Source organism: Salmo salar, chromosome 06 (assembly GCF_965601325.2).
Source record: "Salmo salar chromosome 06, fSalSal1, whole genome shotgun sequence".
NCBI classification, from domain to species: Eukaryota; Metazoa; Chordata; class Actinopteri; order Salmoniformes; family Salmonidae; genus Salmo; species Salmo salar.
Window position 1 is genome coordinate 72,426,759 of NC_138296.1, and position 15,742 is coordinate 72,442,500.

Here is a 15,742-nt window from a genome sequence, read left to right on the forward strand (position 1 = left end):
AAGGCTCTGCTGATAGCCAGGTGTAGCAGCGGTAAGATATTGGGACTGCTGTTGGGACAGCTTTATGTAGGCCCGAACAGTTGGCAGGCACCGTCTGTCACCGTTATAGAGCAATTAATGTATTGTTTAGTGTTGTGTAGTGGCTTTGCTGGCATGCATCCCACTTTCTTTCATTTTTTTACCCCAGCAAGATTTCCTTGCTAAAATCGCCACTGCTAACAGCTAGCAGCTAACAATATAGCATCTTCACCAAGGAAACCCTCCATGAAATAGGCAAGCCAGTCCAGCGCTCAACACTAAAATCAGCCGTCTTGTCTGACTGATTTTGCATTATGTGACCATCTGCAAATGTGTGTGTGTGTGTGTGGGGGGGTATTCACAGATTGGTCCATTTACAGATATGAGACAGAGAAGCAGAGGGAGGGAGTGAGAGAGAGAGGGAGGGAGATGGATATAGAGATATAGAAAGAGAGAGGGAGAGAGAAAGAGAGAATAAATCTCCAGATTAGAGATTAGCCGTAGCGGCAGCTTTAACTGGGTGTCTGGGCCAGGGCCAGGGTGCTCAGGCATCTATCTGCCTTCTGCCGGCCTGGTCTGGCTCTAGCCATGGCCCTTCTAAGTAAATCACAGAGCAGAGTTGTACTATGTACTGCAGCACAGCAGCGCTGTGCAGTGAGGCCTCCTGGCTGGCTGTGGCTCTGTTCGCCACGCCTCACCACAGAAGACAAAAAGTTGTGGAGGTTCTCTCTAAATAAGTCATAGACAGGGGAGGGAGGGGATAACATCCACCCTTCCTGGCCCTATACTCACACATGCCAAGTTTTAGGGCTGAAGCCCTTTCGCATGGTTTTTCTCTGAAATAAAACTGCAAAGCCCCCTTGCTAATGTCCAGATCAGAGGAGCAGTTAAGCACTACGACGGATGGCTCAGTTTGTGGGGGTTTTGAGAGGGGGGCAGAGGGAATGGAGGACTAGAAAGAGGAGGGGTGGGGTATTTACTCATTTTAAATGTGTGATGGAGGGCAAGGGAGGGCTTGCGTGATACAGGGAGATGTTCCCCCTGCTGCCTAATGATTATCTTTGACGTTTTTAGGCCTTAAGCACTTCTTATTAGGAACTAATTCCTGTTTTTACATGGGTGTAAGTAATCTGCAGTAATCGGCAAACACACACACACACACACACACACACACACACACACACACACACACACACACACACACACACACACACACACCACACACACACACACACACACACACACACACGAGTAGAAACTACGTTATACTCACCCATGTGGTAAATCCTATTCAGGACCAGAGGTTGCTAGAGAGGGTAGAGGTTTGTGATATTTGATATTTTAACTTTTAGCCCCAATCGTTTAACCCTTTTAAGTTGCTAAGCGGGTTGGGGTGTGTTTAAAAGATAGACATTTGTGCAGCTGTTTTGGTACCCAAATCTCTCCCTTACCTCTGACATCATCGTCAACAGCTGGAGACAACTGTGACTAAACTGACACTTTCATTTGACTTGCAAAAGAGCTATTACACTAGGGTTAAGGTTAACAAAAGAGTTATTACACTAGGGTTAAGGTTAACAAAAGAGTTATTACACTAGGGTTAAGGTTAACAAAAGAGCTATTACACTAGGGTTAAGGTTAACAAAAGAGCTATTACACTAGAGTTAAGGTTAACTAAAGAGTTATTACACTAGGGTTAGGGTTAACAAAAGAGCTATTACACTAGGGTTAAGGTTAACAAAAGAGCTATTACACTAGGGTTAAGGTTAACAAAAGAGCTATTACACTAGGGTTAAGGTTAACAAAAGAGCTATTACACTAGGGTTAAGGTTAACAAAAGAGTTATTACACTAGGGTTAAGGTTAACAAAAGAGCTATTACACTAGAGTTAAGGTTAACTAAAGAGTTATTACACTAGGGTTAGGGTTAACAAAAGAGCTATTACACTAGGGTTAAGGTTAACAAAAGAGCTATTACACTAGGGTTAAGGTTAACAAAAGAGCTATTACACTAGGGTTAAGGTTAACAAAAGAGCTATTACACTAGGGTTAAGGTTAACAAAAGAGCTATTACACTAGGGTTAAGGTTAACAAAAGAGCTATTACACTAGGGTTAAGGTTAACAAAAGAGCTATTACACTAGGGTTAAGGTTAACAAAAGAGCTATTACACTAGGGTTAAGGTTAACAAAAGAGCTATTACACTAGGGTTAAGGTTAACCTGTTTGGGATAGGGGGCAGTATTTTCACGGCCGGATAAAAAACGTACCCGATTTAATCTGGTTACTACTCCTGCCCAGAAACTAGAATATGCATATAATTAGTAGATTTGGATAGAAAACACTCCAACGTTTCTAAAACTGTTTGAATGGTGTCTGTGAGTATAACAGAACGCGATATGGCAGGCCAAAACCTGAGAAGATTCCATGCAGGAAGTGCCCTGTCTGACAATTTGTTGTTCTTCTGTTACATCTCTATTGAAATTACAGCATCTGTGCTGTAACGTGACACTTTCTAAGGCTTCCATTGGCTCTCTAAAGCCGCCAGAATGTGGAATGGGGTGTCTGCTGTCTCTGGGCAAAGTATAGGAGCAGAGTTTGTAAGTGGTCAGCCTGGGGACAGTGAGACTGGAGATGCGCGGTCACGAGAACTCGCCATGTTTTTCTTTCTCTCTTTGAATGGTATACAACGTTACCCGGTTGGAATATTATCGCTATTTTACAAGAAAAATAGCATAAAAATTGATTTTAAACAGCATTTGACATGCTTCTAAGTACGGTAATGGAATATTTTTAAATTTTTTGTCACGAAATGCGCTCGCACGTTACCCTTCGGATAGTGACCTGAACGCATGAACAAGACGGAGGTATTTGGATATAACTATGGATTATTTGGAACCAAAACAACATTTGTTGTTGAAGTAGAAGTCCTGGGAGTGCATTCTGACGAAGAACAGCAAAGGTAATCAAATTTTTCTAATAGTAATTCTGAGTTTAGGTGACCCCGAAGTTGGCGGATGTTAAAATAGCTAGCCGTGATGGCCGAGCTATGTACTCAGAATATTGCAAAATGTGCTTTCGCCGAAAAGCTATTTTAAAATCGGACATAGCGATTGCACAAAGGAGTTCTGTATCTATAATTCTTAAAATAATTTTTATGTATTTGTGTCAACGTTTATCATTAGTAATTTAGTAAGTTCACCGGAAGTTTTCGGTGGGTATGCTAGTTCTGAACATCACATGCTAATGTAAAAAGCTGTTTTTTTATATAAATATGAACTTGATTGAAAAAAACATGCATGTATTGTATAACATAATGTCCTAGGAGTGTCATCTGATGAAGATCATCAAAGGTTCGTGCTGCATTTAGCTGTGGTTTGGGTTTATGTGACATATATGCTTGCTTGGAAAATGGCTGTGTGATTATTTGTGTCTATGTACTCTCCTAACATAATCTAATGTTTTGCTTTCGCTGTAAAGCCTTTTTGAAATCGGACAATGTGGTTAGATTAACGAGAGTCTTATCTTTAAAATGGTGTAAAATAGTTGATTGTTTGAAAAATGGAATTTTGTAATTTTAGTTGGTTTTGTATTTCGCGCCGTGCGATGCCATTGGCTGTTGGCTAGGGGTTCCGCAGGCGGAACGGGGTTCCGCTAGCGGAACGTCTGTCCTCAACAGGTTAACAAAAGAGCTATTACACTAGGGTTAAGGTTAACAAAAGAGCTATTACACTAGGGTTAAGGTTAACAATTTAATCCGTTCATGCTTTAGGGACATTACATATATTTTTTTATCCTTGCACTTATATTACAGTAATATTATTATTATAATTTATGAGGATTTGAATTATTTTCTTAAATTGAGCCCATCCCTATAGCCCAGACATTAATACCTGTGAGCAGGTATGTGTTGTCCTCTACATTCCACTCTAAACTCCTCATGGTCCAGTCCTGGTTACACTTAGGGACAGGATCTTGGAGAGGCGTTTCTTTGGACTGGGAAAGCGCTCACCACTGATTTGTGAATAGTGCTTTTGGACGTTGGATCTGCTTTGGGGGTACGAGACGCACCCCTAAAGACGCAGAGACACAATGAGAAATCACAGCTCTTTCACTCGGCGTCCATCTGCCCGCTACTGAGCACGCTCAGTGTGTGCCACTTGGCTTAAATCTGTCCCATCAGCCATCACAAAAGCCCTGATCCAATCAGAGGCTGATCGAAGTGTGGCCAAGACCAGAGAGCAGGAGCCAAGGCCCAGACCAGAATCAACAACCTATTCTCCAAAGATCACAGACGCAGAGAAGGAGGGGGAGAAAGAGAAAGAGAGGAAGGAAACATATTCACAGAGAGAAGAGATTCAGAAGATGAGAGCCATTGAAGAGAATAAAAAAGGGAAAGAGATGGATTCAAGCCTTATCATTTGCTGTAAATATCTACAACGGTCAGTCAGCACTAAACTCAACGCCAATAATAGAAAAACTATTGAGGGCACGAATGTCATGTGAAGAATGATGTGTATTTACAAATGAATCAGCTGGCATACAGAATCAACCCACAAATCTCGAACTCTCAGAGAACTCTCAGTCTCTTAATCACAAATGGAAATGCAAAATCAAGTCTCTATTTCAGTTGAGCAACAATGTTGCTGTGCATCAATGAAAGAAAATGTTTAATTAAATTCCGTCCCTGCTGCAAGAAATGAAATCAGATCAGTTGTGCAGTTCAGTATAATATTCAAAGGAAAGTAGTCCACAGAAGAAAAGCCCAACATCAGTAGACCTTGGAAATAGCATTCCAAACTTTGGTCTTTAGAAGCAGTAGTCCACAGAGGAAACTTCACATGATAATCAATACAATATGCCTTAAGGGCAACTGAACGCAAAAAAATTACTTCTCTGGTTGAAAACAGCCTGTGTGGCATCGATATTAGTCAGAAACATTTACTCCAGAGCCAAAAATGACAAACAAAAGTGTAAGTAGGATAATTTGTGTCATAAAGTCAGTATATTCCAAAACTGAGTTTCGTGAGATTTGTCTAACTCAGGTCGTCACGATTTACATGAGGGTTGAGTTTGGATTACAATCATGCCCACTTGCCCACTAACACGGGATGGTAATGCCTAGGGAGAATTGTCATGCATGGAGAACCAACTGTGGTGATTGCGCTCTATCGAATCATAACAGCCAGAATCCGCCACTGTTCTTGGCAAAAATGTAAGTAAAATCAAGACGATGCGCACTTGCATTCTAACAATCATGTTACAAAATTTTAAACCCATTCGCGAGCATCTTGTGTTCCACCGCGACCTGTTTTGTAACACGATTCACTATGAAACACTGTCAGACAGACACCCTGGAAATAGAATAGTTTTTCATGCACATTTTTTTACTTGAGAAATACTGCACCAAACAGTCAAAATTAATAACATATATCTTGATTTATGTTAGATTAATTCAGACTATTTTGAGAAGACAGTAGTCGATATGTTATTGCTATCGTGCCTCAAGAGACAAAAAAATACAATAACCATAAATCTTGTTTTTCTTAATGAGCAGCAGAAAAACATATGCGGAATCGGTGAGTTCAGCCGCTCTTTAAAAAAGTATTTGAGAATGTTATCCTTTGTATGGAATTGAGAAACTAGTCTTTTAAACTATAAAAATGTTTCTACTGTAGTTACAAACATTTCTGATCACACATTCAATCAAGATGGCTTCCCCCTTCCTGGCAAACCAGGAAGTGCTTATGGGCATGGCTAGGGAGTGACCAGGGTGGAGCCCACAGCCTACACTACACACATCTCAAGAAACCATGGTACCTTGTGGGTTACACATTTACAGTATGCACCTCTTCCCTCCTACCAACTAGGCCTACTCCCAAACCATAGATTTACATTTAGAGTAAATTCTAGGTAAATAAAATGCAAAAAATATATATAAAGAAAAAGACAAATGAAAACGTCCACACATTCCCAGAAGGTGTGTGTCAGTGCAGGTCTCTTTCCGAGGGCAGTCCTCTCAGTAGCTGCTAATTGTGTGAGTACAGGTCATCAGCAGCAGTACATTACAATAATGGAAATAGATGGAGGAGACCCACAGATCGGAACACAACTCATCATGTCCATTTCCATGGTTCTGTACTCCCGGACGATTATGTAATTATCAAAGACCTCTGTATGCATGTGTGCAGGGTGACAGGTGTGGAAGCAAAACCATTAACATCCAAGGAGTTCCAGTACTCTCCCTCTCTCTTCCTCTCTGCCTGCCTCTCTCTCTCTCCTGTTTCTTTCTCTTTGAAGGCTACAGTTCATTAGGTACACCACCCCATTCACGAAAATAGATCGCTCCTACAAACAATGAGTCACGAGCCATGGCTTGCTATGTAAAGCAGGCAGACAGGCATCGAGGCATTCATGTACTGTTCGATTGAATGTTGGAATGGGTAAAACAAGTGACCTAAGCGACTTTGAGCGTGGTATGATCGTCGATGCCAGACTCGCCGGATTCAGTATTTAAGAAATGGCCAGCCTTCTGGGCTTTTCACACACACAACAGTGTCTTGGGTTTACAGAGAATGGTACGACAAACAAAAAACCTCCAGTCAACGGCAGTCCTGTGGGCGAAAACAGCATGTTGATGAGAGGTCAAAGGAGAACAGCAAGAATCATGCAAGCTAACATGGGGGCCATAAATAGACAAATAATGGCTCAGCGTGAAGAACGGCATCTCGGAGCGCACCACTCGAACATTGTCACGGATGGGCAATCGCAGCAGGCGACCACACCGGGTTCCACTCTTTTCAGCTAAAAAGGATAGAAGAAGCGGCTCCAGTGGGCACGCGATCACCAACACTGGACAATTGAGGTACAGCCGTCCAATCTGCAGCAACTGCGATATGCCATCGTGTAAGCATGGACCAACATCCCTGTGGAACGTTTCCGACGTTGTTCAGGCTGTTCTGGTGGCAAAGAGGGGTCCAACCTGGTATTAGATGGGTGTACCTAATAAACTGTCCAGTGAATGTATGTACTCTGCTTTTCTCTCTCACTTTCTTGCTATTAGGTATTTATAGTGTAGCAGGAATGAGCTGTTCCAATATACAGTAGGCATCATAAATATTCACCCCCTTAGATTTTTTCACGTTTTGCTGCAATTCAAAGTGGGATTGAAATAGTTTATTATAATTTTTTTTTGTCATTTATCTACAAAGAATACTCCATAATGTCAAAGTGAACAGAAAATTCTACACATTTTTACAAATTAATATACATGAAATAACAAAAATGAAGTCGTTGCATAAATATTCACCCCCAATGTGTAGGCAAGCCTAAATCATTTCAGGAGTAAAATTGTGATTTAAAAAAATCCCATAACTGACATGGCTCACTGTGTGAAATAATAGGGGTGATTTTTGACTACCCCTTCCTCTGCCCCCCATACATACAACATTTGTAAGGTCCCTCAGTCAAGTATTGAATTTAAAGCACAGATTCAACTACAAAGACCAAGAAGTGCAATGATTGGTAGATGGGTAATTATAACAAATCAGACAGTGAATATTTCTTTAAGCATAGTCAAGTTAATAATTATGCTGTGGATGATGTATTAAACCACCCAGACACATCAAAGATACAGTCGTCCTTCTGAACTGAGCTGCAGGACAGGAAGGAAACTGCTCAGGGATGTCACCATGAGGCCATTGGTGATTTTAAAACAGCAAGAAAGTTCAATGACTGTGATGGGAGAGAACTGAGGATGGATCAACAACATCGTAGTGACTCCACAATAATGACCTAAATGACAGATTGAAAAGAAGACTACAAATATACAGAATATTCCAAAACATGCATCATGTATGCAACAAGGCACTAAAGTAATTTACCCAAGAAGACTCACTGCTGTAAACGCGGCCAAAAGTATTTCTAGCATGAATTGACTCAGGGGGGTTAATACTTATCAAGGTAAATTGGTGTTTTTCATTCATCTTTGACATTAGAGTATTATAGAGTAAATAGTGTATTTTGTGCCGATCGTTAAAAAAAAAAGACAATTAAATCCATTTGAATCCCACTTTGTTACACAACACAATGTGAAGAAATCCAATACTTATGATAGGCACCGTGCGACAATCAACGTGCTGAGGCTATTTTGCCATTAAACTACATTCAATAATTTCCTGTGACTCGGAATATCAGCAGAGGAGCTCTTCCATGTTCCAGTTCTGTCTGTGCCTCAGGATGATCCTCCAGCCTCAGCCCACCACCTGGACCCCTCCAGCCCCACCGCCCAGTGACCCTGCTGAGCCGCAGGAGGAAGGAGCCCCCCCTGGTCTGATCTCCTCTATCTGATGAAGGGGCACACAAAAAGGAAAACGATAAAAAAATGATTCAATGACAGCCTCTTCCCTCCTGTCCCCCCACCACCCCTTTAACGACCGAGGAATGGCGGATGTAACTGGACCTCATTAGGAAGGCAGGACTTAAGACAACATGGCAGAGAGGAGAGGACATCGACCTCTGACCCCAGCATGTGTCCAGCGTGTCCGGCTTACATGTCCGACACTTCCTGTTTCTCATCAAGACGGGGAAGAGCAGACCACCTGCACAACCTCCCGCTGTCACCTCTGTCATTCTGACTGGTGTGTGTGTGTCTGTCTATATTAGGTTCTTCCTTACGCCTTATTAAGCCATACATATACAGTACCAGTTAAATGTTTGGACACACCTACTCATTCAAGGGTTTTTCTTTATTGTTACAAATTTCTACATTGTAGAATAATAGTGAAGACTTCAAAACTATGAAATAACACATATTGAATCATGTAGTAACCAACAAAGTGTTCAACAAATCAAAATATATTTTATATTTGAGATTCTTAAAATTAGCCACCCTTTGCCTTGATGACAGCTTTGCACACTCTTGGCATTCTCTCAACTAGCTTCTTGAGGTAGTCACCTGGAATGCATTTCAATTAACAGGTGTGCCTTGTTAAAAGACAATGCATTTGAGCCAATCAGTTGTGTTGTTACAAGGTAGGGGTGGTATACAGAAGATGGTCTTTTACCAAATAGGGCTAAGTCCATATTATGGCAAGAACAGCTCAAATAAGCAAAGAGAAACCGCAGTGTCTTTGTGAGACGCAGAGTAGGTGAACGTATGATCTGCATGTGTGGTTCCCACCGTGAAGCATGCAGGAGGTGGTGTGATGGTGCTTTGCTGGTGACACTGTCAGTGATTTATTTAGAATTCAAGGCACACTTAACCAGCATGGCTACCACAGCATTCTGCAGCGATACGCCATCCCATCTGGTTTGCGCTTAGTGGGACTATCATTTGTTTTTCAACAGGACAATGACCCAACACACCTCCAGGCTGTGTAAGGGCTATTTGACCAAGAAGGAGAGTGATGGAGTGCTGCATCAGATGACCTGGCCTCCACAATCACCCGACCTCAACCCAATTGAGATAATTTGGGATGAGTTGGACCGGAAAGTGAAGGAAAAGCAGCCAACAAGTTCTCAATATATGGAACTCCTTCAAGACTATTGGAAAAGTATTCCAGGTGAAGCTGGTTGAAAGAATGCCAAGAGTGTGCAAAGCTGTCATTTATTTAAAAAAACATTTTTTTTATCGATCATCAAGGCAAAGGGTGGCTAATTTGAAAAATCTCAAATATAAAATATATTTTGATTTGTTTAACACTTTTTTGGTTACAACATGATTCCATATGTGTTATTTCATAGTTCTGATGTCTTCACTATTATTCTATAATGTAGAAAATAGTAAAAATAAAGAAAATGAGTAGGTGTGTCCAAACTTTTGACTGGTCCTGTACATATATAATAGCAATGCATTACATTCTTTGTTTTATTTTACAGGAATTATTTAAATAGTGACATGTACAATGGTATGTAAACATCAATATTTATATTAGCGTTGATAATAAAATTGCCTCTAATGAATGTGAATAACAAGAGCCCATTAAAACCATTACCACAGTCTCCAGGCTTCTGGAGTGCCAGAGCTTTTCTGAAACATGCATTTATCTCAGTAACGCCAGGCATTGTTGAGGGAAGGTGTGAGGTCTTTTTTGTATGAAACCTCTTAGCGTCACATAATCAGGAGTGATAATGTGTCTCATTCAATGCTAATGTGTGTGTTTTACACAGCAATCAGGTGACAGGTGATGATAGCACGCCGTGAGAGGTGTGTGTGTCTGTGTCTGCGTGTGTGTGTGTGAGACACCATTAGTGACTTCCCAGGTCCTCTTCAGGAATACAATGGGCGGTGAAATTGCTTTAATGGAAAAAGGCTAATGTGAGACACAATTCACACAAGCGTGTGCGCCCCACACACACACACACACACCTCCTCAGCTACTCACTCAGGCTCGGAAGAGGAAGGTAACTAGGGGATGTATTACTTACACAGAGAAATACTTAGAGCAGCTTCGGTAATATACAGCAGCGTTTGAGAGTGACAGTGGGCATGTGGGCTTGGAACCTACAGTCCTAAACTACTTAAGTAACGCAGGGATCACATTTCACATTCTGAACTGTGGCTCATTATTACCTAAATAACCTTTGTGACTCATTCTCTCAAGCTCACATCTTCAATCTTTTGCAACATCATGCTCTAAAACGTGCTAACAGATGTACATATTGGGAAATGATTATTTCCTCATCAAAAATCCTACTGTATGTCACTGTGGTTTGTTTTAGCCATGTTTCTTTTGAAGGGCATTATAATCACACACACTCTCTCTCCTTCCTTGGTAAGACAAGGCACGTCCTCCCATTCTAAACGGTCTCATCTGTGCCCTACTCAAGGCTGGCAGCATCTGTTTCCCTCCAGGCCATGCCATAAGGTGTCAGGGCACCAAGGAACCGCCGTGTTCCCTCAAGAACCCCCTTACGACTGTCCTCTAACCCCCACCTCCTGCCCACAGACGCAACTCACCCCCACCAACCCACTCTTGCCCTCTCCGCTCAGCCCCCCAACTCCCCCAGGTTCCACCTTTCTCACGCCTACCAGCCTCTAACCTCTGCCTCTCTCTCCTAACCTCCTTCCCCACCCACCAGACACCCTCATCTCCTCCCTCCTCTCTAACCTCCCGCTCTCTCCCCATGCACAGAATGTGAAAGATGTCACCTGCCTTCCTTTATAACCTCCCTCATCTCCCCCACTTATCTCCCTCCTCTATCCCCCCTTCCATCGCCATTGTATGTGAGAGATGCCATCAGCTTAACTACCCTATCTCCTTTTCTTCCCCCTCTCCTCTCCTCCTCGATGTGGTCTGGGGCCCTGGCGGTGCAGTGACAGAATGCGTCTCGGCGCCAGGAAGAGTTCCCCTCGGAGAATCACAGATTAGCGCTGTGTCGCTCCCAGCCCGCCTTCCTGGGAATGCAGCTCCTTAACAGGCGTCACATTCCCCTCCAGGAAGCCTGCGGCACCCGCAACAGCCCAAGACACGGAGGGGAAAGTGATCTGATGGCACTCTGTCTCCCTCCCTTTTTCTCCCTCTCGTTCTGGCTGTCTCTGGAAGTCAAGGACCCGTGCCTCTGAGCCGTGCCCGGCGACAATGACACAGAGAGGGGGGAGGAAGTGCTAACACGGGCCCCTGCTGCGGCCTCCTCAGCCCTGGCCTGGAGCGAGAGCAGAAAGGAGAGAGGCAGAAAGAGAGAGAGGAGATAAAGGAGGAGAGGAGGACTAATGAGCGGTGCTGCAGAACCACAGAAGGTGTGTGTATCGGAGCGTGAGCAAGCTGTTGAGACAGCGCCGGGCCACTGAGTTGACCGGGAAGCTAATGCTATGTTACTGGGACGCTAACGGCATGCCTAAACACACCAGAGAGTGCTCCACACTCATCACACACACTGCCACAACAACAAAAGGAGACACCTCAGGTCCAGGGGGAGAGATTACTTGTGACACGTGTTTTGGGAGCCAGTTGAGACTTCCTTAACATCTGACTCAGTCCATATGACTCACGGATGGATATAGTATTATATAAAAGTCCTCCGTCTGCATATTCAATGTGACACAGAAGGTGAGGTAGAATAACCAGCGCTCAGGGAGAAAATAACCGCCCCGTCTACCTGGAGTAGTTAGAGGACGTTTCACAGAGAATACCCTGGTGTAACTCAGCTTGAAGAGAGCAGATATATCTCCTAGGGTTAGTCTCTTGTTCTCTCGCTCATGCACAAACTGAAAAAAAGCGTAGCCCTGCAAGGTGTGTTTTAATTGGCCTATGCAGGCATGTAAAGTAGAATACAATCATTTTGAGAAAAAAAACTGTATTCAATTGTGTCATTGCTCATGCAATAACCAATAGTGTGATTTATCTTTCGGGTTACGAAGTGTGGCCTGTATAAGTATCACAGGTTCAAAGGTCAAATACTGTATATCTATAAAGTATTCCACACCCAACATTCCTACAATTGCTAACAACGATGACCCGGACAACCTGTAATGTTTACGCTGAACTCCCTTTGACCTTGTGAAATTGTCTCCGTGAGCAACTAGTGATCTACACCGCGAGGCTAAGGAACTGTCACAGGGTCACAATGTAAGATGCTACCCTGAAGTGCAGTTAACAGTTAAGATCAAGGTCATGTTATCTGATCCTAGATCTGTGATTGGGCCAAATACTGCAGTCTTGACCCTGTCCTGTCATTGTTATAGTGAAACAGGGGAATGAGACAGTGGAACAACTGCTACTATACACTTGGTGCCTAACCTCAACCCTTTCTATTATACTGTAGTCCTGTAGAGCCCCCGCATCCTTCCTCATATCACTACTCTGACCATGTAGCATATATCCCAAGAGGTGGAAGTCGGTGTGAGTGTGATGGGGTGGAGGGACATGGGGTGATGGGGGTACTTTGTGTGCACTTTTCAGCAGCTGTAGCATCACCAAATGTTCATCAATGGAGCACCAGTACCTACGGAGGGGTGACCTTTGGAGGAGGTGACCGTCAGAAAGGCAGGTGTGTTGTCTGTCTGCTTTTAATGTGCTTTGAGATTCTTTTGAATAATAATGAATAGCGCTACACAAGTTAAATTCAATTTTTTTTTTATTATTACTAAAAGCTTTGCGTCTCTTCTTTATAACATCATGGCTCTGACAGAAGCTGGAGAAGATGCCCGGGGATCGTAAGCGGCAGAACTCTTCAGCTGTGTGTCCCACCCTGGGCTATTTGGAGTCCTCCTGTGCTTTGTGGAGGAAAGTCAAACCACCAAAGACAAAAACAAAACCTGACCACCAGCAGTATGACGCAGAGGGCAAAGCCAATTGGCTGCATGCATGTATGGGAGAGAGAGAGAGAGAGAGGACACCAGAAGGGAGTTACATACAAAAAGAAGAGGATGCCAGGGTGTAGGACAGAAGAACAGTGGATGCCAGAGAGTGAGGGAGAGAAAGACAAAGAGAGAGGAAGAGAGGGATGAGTGGAACAGTAAGTTGCTGGGGATCAGAGGTTGATCTCCTCCCTGCAGGTCTTGGTGGCGCTCCGCTCTGAGGCTTGAGCTGATAGCATTCTGTTGCATCATGGGAGGACCTTGGCATGTCCTCTTAATCTAGCCCCTGACTAGATGAGTCCTTCCCTGTGGCACGCACACACGCACACACACACACACAGGCATTAGGGTCCTTTGTGTGTGAGGAGCCATTGTTCCCAGGGCAAGGCGGCTTTGAGAGGATTCTAGAATGTTCCAAGGGCAGGACAGTTCAACAAACTATGCTGTACAACATGAAAACACTATATGATAGCAATAAGGTCCATAAGGTGAGACATGTAGTAAGCACTGTAAGGAACATCATTTCCCTCCTTTGAAGACATCAAACCTGGAAAGGCTTGATACACTTGGTGGATTGTGTCCCAACTGGAAAAGGGACTTTAGTCTGAGACTTTTGTAAGCAGTGGATAATTCCTTTACAGTCACACACACACACACACACACACACACACACACACACACACACACACACACACACACACACACACACACACACACACACACACACACACACACACACACACACACACACACACACACACACACGTCAGTGCGGTGGAGCGAACCTCTCACCCTGTGTGTAACTAATGAGTCAGGTCTTGATATTAACCAGCAATCAGCCCATAATCAGTTCTTACTAAGGCACAGCCAGGAACTAGAGTCACTGAACCTGATACACTGGCAATTCTAAAAACTCCTTACTTGTGTGTGTGTGTGTGTGTGTGTGTGTGTTGGCTTCTATCAGGGTCAGGGTGATACTCAGCAGGACTGACAGCAGCTCTTTAGGAGTGTCATCACTCCTACTGATCAGAGGGAGGGACTGTATCCCCAGAAACACACACCCGGCAGATCCACCATGAACTGAGTACAAATGGCAGATGTTAAACCACTGACTAAAACCACACCCAGTGAAATCCACACATACAGGCCTAAGAAGCAGATCCCCACCACTGATAGATGATCCAGATGTGTGTTTATTAAGTTGTATTCCAGAGAAGACAGACTAATACATAAAACATGTGTAAGTGAGAATAGCTAGATACAGTAAGAAACATACAAAACCAACTATTGTAGGCATACATACATCTCTCACTGGTAGTGTTTGGCATCTCAGAGAATAGGTTATTGTAGGACATGGATAGTGACTAAGTGTACGGCTAACTGCTAGGTCCATGCCATGCCGTTAGTCAATCAATTAACCAGAGAGCCAGAACAAAATAGAGGAATCAATCAGGTTTGAATAGGGATTTTCAAATCATCAAGGTGTCCAAGTACTGGTCTATAGTCAGTTTTTCCTCTGAGTAGTTTATGGTTATATTGGGTTAGTGTAAGCTGATCCTAGATCTGTGGTTAGTTACAGGCAGTATGTGATGGGATGCGCAGGAGGCAGTATGTGATGCGCAGGAGTTACATTGGGGGTGACAGTGTTCTGCCATTTTAACAAGGTAGGCAGCATACAGTGGGACTTGTAATAGGCGGAGTCTGTCAGGTCATCCGATGGGAGCTCTACATTCATTGTAAAAAAAAAATGTGTAGAGGCAGTGAGTGATTGAAAGTAGTAGGAATTGGTCAGAGTAGAAGTGGACACCAATGAGAATTAGGATTGGGTGTGAGACAGATGAATATAAATGACATTACAAGTTACCTTGACAACACACAGATGGGGAGTTTTTAGGCTACATGACAATGGACATGACGAGATCAATGCATGAACATCAATTATTGAATCTATAATAGTTGTCTTTTCATTAAATATGATATAATATATTATCAAATGCACATAAAAACACTGATGTACAGTAGTGGGTTTCTCTGGGTAAAAAAAATGAACGCACCTTCGACTATACCATTCAGACAACCCTACAAAAACATTACTCAACCATAATCCAACCAATATTCACCCTTCATTCAACCATTGTTCAACCATGGCAACTGTTATACAATGCATCTCCCGTGTACAATGCCAGTGTTTCCCCTATATTCATTTAGCAGTGGCCAATCGTTGTCAACACTCCCAAAAATATGTAGTTTTTTTTCATATGCAAAAATTCAAATAACTTTCAGGATAAAATGTTTTCAGTGTAAACGGAAACGACTAAAACCAGATATAAAAGTAGGTAGAAAAGCTAAGAGCTATATATTTTAAAATAAGATCATCTTTGAGAACTAACAATCACCAAAACAAAAACTAGACAGTCCGGGAGAATC

At 42.9% G+C, this 15,742-nt stretch overlaps 1 protein-coding gene across 5 annotated transcripts in view; it reads right to left on the minus strand.

Annotated features, from left to right (window-relative positions):
• Positions 1 to 4,658: 4,658 nt before the first annotated feature.
• The window catches only part of rps6kc1 (ribosomal protein S6 kinase B1), an 80,183-nt gene continuing 69,099 nt past the window's right edge, over positions 4,659 to 15,742 (minus strand). For 2 of the 5 annotated variants that reach the window (XM_014205476.3, XM_045720932.2), the window contains exon 16: positions 14,491 to 15,742. This exon is cut by the window's right edge and continues 844 nt beyond it. The gene's annotated coding sequence lies outside the window, so the exon portion shown is untranslated. Of the gene's footprint in view, positions 8,361 to 13,081; positions 13,622 to 14,490 lie in introns of those variants that run through there. The other 3 variants (XR_001329350.3, XR_001329349.3, XR_001329348.3) reach the window with 3 other exon arrangements.